This window comes from Protopterus annectens, chromosome 1.part0, assembly GCF_019279795.1.
Source record: "Protopterus annectens isolate FY-2018-M chromosome 1.part0, PAN1.0, whole genome shotgun sequence".
NCBI lineage: Eukaryota > Metazoa > Chordata > Ceratodontiformes > Protopteridae > Protopterus > Protopterus annectens.
In genome coordinates, this window is record NC_056725.1 from 1,632,511,298 (window position 1) to 1,632,517,297 (window position 6,000).

Here is a 6,000-nt window from a genome sequence, read left to right on the forward strand (position 1 = left end):
CGGAAATGATTTTCTGCAGATGGGGCCAGCCTTGCTGTGATCTGTTTGCATCCCCCATGAATGCCAAATGCAGAAGCTACTTTGCCCTGAATCCCCCTCCAGGGGACAGCCCAAGGGACTCGCTTGTACATGACTGGCCCCCGGGACTCCTGTATGCCTTCTTACCTACACCCGATTCCAAAATTCTTGCAGAAAGCCAAGAGCCTGGGAAGGACTGTAATCTTAATAGCCCCTTTTTGGCCTCGACAGATTTGGTTCCCCTTCCTCCGACTCTACCAATTGGAGCCTCACCTCAGGTTTTGTGTCCACTGAGTGGAGCACAGCTACAGTTATCCCACTCCACAAGGGGGGATCCACCTTGGATCCCGGAAACTACCATCCCATCAGTCTGACGAGCCTTATCTGCAAGGTCATGGAGCGTATTATCATGGAACTTATAAACAAAGACATTGGCAACCTTCAAATACTGGAACCCACCCAGTTTGGGTTCGTGATGGTCCGATCTTGTCTCCTGAACTTGATTGACTTCTTCAAATCAGTCTCCAGAGCCATGGACAAGGGTAAGGTGGTCCACACAGCCTATCTAGACCTTGCCAAGGCCTTTGACACCATCCCCCACTCTGGAATCGTAGATAAACTTACTAAGCTGAGCATTAATCCCTACGTCACCCAATGGGTTGCTAACTGGCTTACCGATAGAACCCACACTGTAAAAGTAGCCGACTCCAAATCCAGCTCCAGACAAGTGACAAGTGGAGTACCTCAGGGTTCAGTCCTGGGACCGCTCTTGTTTGGCATCTACTTCTCTGAAGTACAGGCCAACACTAAGGGACTCTGGATAACAAAGTTTGCAGATGACTGCAAACTGGGAGCCATTATTGAATCCCCAAATGATGTGGATACTCTACAAAAGGGCCTTACAGAAACAGATGCTTGGTGCCAGAGCCATGGGCTCAAGCTCAATGCCAAGAAATGTATAGTTATCCCCTTTGGGAAAAAACATGTACCCGTGAATTACCATATAGGTGGCAGTACACTAAACACCGAAAGTTTGATAAGAGACTTAGGGACACAGGTGGACAGTGGTCTCACCTTCGATAACCACATCGCCACAACAGTCAGGAAATCCTTCTATGTGGCACACCTCATCACTAAGGGCTTTTCATCCAGAAAAAAGGAGGTCATTGTCCCACTGTACTCATCCCTCATTAGACCCATTATAGAATACAATGCCCCATTTGGTATGTACCTCTCAAGACATCTGCAACAACTGGAAAGGCCACAGAAATACCTCACTAAAAGAATCACAGGCCTAAAGCAGATGCCCTACGCTGACCGCCTTAAAAAACTCCAGCTATACTCTGATGCATATAGTCTTCTCAGAGGCGATCTTTGCTTAACATACAAGGCCATGTCAAACCCAGAGCTGTTGGACATGTTACACTTAAAGAAATCCCAATCCCTCAGAGCCACACGCTCCAGGGATCTAAACCTTGTCATCACAATAAACAAAACATGCTGGAGGGGATAGGTTCCTGACCCAGAGACTCCCCAGACTCTGGAATAGATTGCCCATACATGTCAAGCAGAGTGCCTCTTTGGTCCTCTTCAAAAGGAACCTTGACGATTGGATGGGAGAAAGGAAATTCACCCCGGGGATCACGTCAGTCGCCCTGCTAGACAGGGGTCCAGGGAAGTAAATAGTGTGGGAAGAAATAGCCAGGGAATTGTTATGGCTAGGCTTGTATAGGCCCTAGGGCTAATAGCCTAGTACCAACCTATGAACCTTGGATTCTGGATCCAGTTCCAGACCTGCTGACACATTCATCAGGGGTCCTCCAGCCCTCCCTTTGTTCCCTCTAACTGACAGCTTGGCTGCTACGATTCCCAGCCTAGCCAGGTCACATGATTTTTCTTCAGAGGTACAGCACATTCTTGTGTCTTCGCATAAGGCTTCCACTAGAAGGTTGTATGTTAGCAAATGGAAGTGATTTGCTTTTGGGCCTCCCAAAATAACACTGATCCTTATGTCGCTCTGATTCCCAGTGTTCTGGAATTCTTATCTAAGCTTTTTCATGAAGGTGCTGCAGCTGCCACTATTAGAGTTCAATTGGCTGCAATTTCGAACTTTCATCGTGGTGATGAATGTTCTAATTTGATGTCTCACAAATTATGTAGGACCTTTCTGAAGGGTACCATCCATCTTAGGCCGCCTGTTAGACAACCCTTAACTCCCTGGAATCTAAATTTTGTGTTGTCACGTATTATTCTCCCCCCCCTTTGAGCCTGCATCATCCTGTCAGTTGAAGTTTCTTTCTTGGAAGACTATTTTTTGGTGGCCATTACCGCAGCATGTAGGGTGTCTGAGCTTCAAGCCCTTTCTATCAAACCTCCATATTTGGTATTCCATCCAGACAGAGTATTACTGAGGACTAATCCTTAATTTCTGCCAAAGGTGTGTTCCAAGACTAACCTCAAACTATCGAACTTCCAGCATTTTTCAGTAATCATTCTAATAAGTTGGAGTACATGTTGCATAAACTTGATGTCCACAGACAATTGAGATTTTATTTGGACAGGACCAAGGAATACAGAAGATCTGACCAACTCTTTGTATCTCATGCTGACACTAAGAAACGACTACCAGTCTCCAAAGTTATCCTTTCCAAATGGCTAACTGACTGCATTAAATTTATATACTCTTCAGCGAACCAAACATTAGAGCATGGTGTGAAGGTGTACTCCACTAGGGCCATTTCTATTTCTTCTGCCTATTGCAGCTCGATTGCCTGTGGACATTATATGTGCAGCTGCCACTTGGTCTAAGCCACATACCTTTATCACTCATTACAAAGTGGTCAGGGCTTCCTTTGGTTCCACTGTCCTCAGGAATATACTCTCTTGAGCCACCCAGGGTTAGGGTGCTTGGGACGCTACCCATGTGTAAGAATAAAGGGCGAGATTGAACAACTTCACATAAAGACGTTATGTACTTATCATAATGTTCCATGTGAGTTGTTCATCTCGCCTTTATTCTTACATTCCCACCCACCTTCCCCCTCCAGGGTCTTGAAGAACGAGTAGAATTGGGGTCTGATGGTCTTGTTCTGGGACTTCTTACTCTGGTTGGAGTATTTATTGGGTTATACCTGTTTATTCTGGGTTCAGCAAACTAGGTCTGAGGTAGGACAGAGAGCATCATGGGATAGGGACCTGGTTTCAAGCTACTCTAAGATCTTCAGCTTGTAAAGCGGCCAACTCAGAGCCGATGGATCGGCTCCATACCCATGTGTAAGAATAAAGGCAAGATGAACAACTCACATGGAACGTTATGCTAAGTACATACTTCTTTTTTCCATAAGTCCCAGGGTCCTTTCTAAGAGTCATGAGAGGACATCTCCACCATAGGTAGAGGGGGGAGTTCTAATGGAAGATGCCATCCTCATGGGAAAGGAGGCCTGCAAAATCAGGGTTTCTGAGACTCCTTCTCAGACAAACCCTTTCAGTGTTCCTGAAAGTTTACCCTACTGCTCATCTCTGGAGGCAGTCAGGGAGGTATTTATCTCTGTTTCTAGGACTATCAGGTGTAGGACCAAGATCTTAGCTAGGCATCTTGGTCTCCCATCTACTTCGCATTGTCAGATGGCACCTGCTGGTTGTTTAGAGTTTGAGCTTCCTAAGCGAAGGAAAGATAAGGAAAAAGACCCAAGGTTAGGGGCTCAGATGACAATCGTTCTCTGCCTGCCAGTTCCCCCAAGGCTCATTATCGCTGAGGAAGGCGAGGAGCTTTTGCAGCCCCATTCTGCAACTTAGATGGTGGTGCAGGCCTCTGTTGAGACTCATCCGGGGTCCGACATGCTGTCTGGTACCTCATCTTCTACACAGGCCTTGATTCTTAGCTTGTCAGTTGGGTCCAGAGTCACTTAGCAGATCCTGGCTTCTGAGGAATGATCTTTTACTGGAGACATCCCTTTGAGGTGTCAACCTGCATCGGCTCATCCTTACAGAGAGACTAGAGTCAGGCTTGTGGACGTACCTAGGCCCAAGGCCAGCGCTACCTCTAAGAAGGGTTCTACCTCAGATCCTATGCCTAGGCCTACCAGATCCCATTCACAGGGATATCAGCAAGACCTGGTGAGGTTAGCTGAAGACCTCATCTCTATAGTCAGAGCTAGGCAACCCCTTTTGGAGTCTTCCCCGTGGAAAAGGAAGAGGGATCTTACCCCTGATGTTTTATCTGAGCCTCCTGATTCTGATGAGGATTCTGACCAGGAGGAATCTGTCTTTGAGGAGGGGACCCTTCCTTCCTTTGGAGATTCAGATTCTGAAGAAAATCTGTCTTCTGCTTCACCTCATGAAGACATCACCTTTGGGGAAACTCTTCATGCCATGAGGGGACATTTCCAGTGGGAGGCCCAGGAATACCCACAATCGAAAAAGAGAGTTAGGGAGTTTCTTGACCTCCCAGAACACAAACCTTTGGCAATCCCTCCAGTGTTGGAGGTTGTAGAGGATGTTTTTATGGATTATTCTTTGATTCCAGATTCTCTTCCTCCAGCCCCACAAAAACTAGACAGTTTCTACAGGGTTTTGTACTCACATAAATACCTCTTCAAGAATCCTTCTGATCGAGAGGTTGTCAGTCAAAGACCAAAGGAGCAAGAGCTAGCTCTTCAAAAATCATTTAACTGCTGACAAAGAAAGTTGGGCCCTTGAATAGGTCTGGTAAAAAAAGTTTATATTTCTACTACCCTAGCCATGAGGGCCTTTAACTGCCAGTTTCATATGATCAAATACCAAAAAACTATTTTAGATCAAGATTTCTTCCCTGGAGGACAAAAACATTTCCAAAGTATTGTTGGATCTTTGCCATTCTAGCTCCCAGGTGGCTAGACAGTCTTCATACTGTAGTTATGGAGGCTCTCAGCCGATCTGCAGTCTCTAGTTCTGTCATTAGAAGGCATGCTTGGCTTAGGGAGCAGACCCTTCCAGACAATGCCAAATCCAACCTTCTGAATGCATCCCTGGGCAAAGACTTCCTCTTTGGGCCAAAAGCTGAGGCAGTGCTCAAAAAGATGGAAGATAAAGCAAAATCTATGCAGACTGTTGACTTCCTCCTAGGTTTAGTGGGAATTTCCCTACTAAAGACTGGTCCTTTCCCTCTTAGTCAAAAAGCAGGCAAAGGAAATCCCAGAGGGAAAGACCTCAAAGACAGCACCAATCACAAAGCCCCAGGCAGTTGTCCTCCGAAACCTCCAGGCAGGAGAGTTCTAGTTCACAAGGTCCTGGCAGAGAGCAGCAATAACTCTCCCATTCACCTGCCCCCACCCTCTCCCAAAAAGATAGAAGGAAGACAAAGAGGAAGGCTATCCCTGTTCAAAGAAAATGGGTCCCTCATCACTTCAGACAAGTGGGTTCTGAATACTATCTGAAATGGTTACAGGCTCACTTTCAAAGAGGCATTAAGATACTCTGGTTTCCCAGATGTTCCACAAAATCAAAGAGAGGCACTTTCTCAAATTCTCAATCTGTGCTCACAGGGCTCAGTGGAACCAGTCCCAGAAAACCAAAAAGGAAAGGGGTTCTATTCCAAGCTTTTTTAGGTTCCCAGAAAGGAAGGCTGTTGGTGCCCTATTCTAAATCTCTACACCCTCAATCAGTCCCTGCTGGTACTAACATTCAAAATGTTGACTCTTCAAAAGCTTCTACGCAGGATAGCTCCCCAGACCTTAATGATCAGCCTGTATCTAATGGATGCTTACTTGCACATTCCTATAGAGAAATCATGCAGAAGCTTTCTACATTTCAGAGGTGGTACCGGTCACTTTCACTTCTCTGCACTACCCTTCGGCTTGTCTACTGCTCCCATGGTTTTCACAAAGTGCTTAGCCCCTGTGATCACCTTCTGCAGAAGAAGGGTCCAAAATTATCCTTATCTAGATGACTGCCTTATTCAAGCCATGAGTCTGTCAAAGCTCCTCAGGGATCTAGCCTTTACTC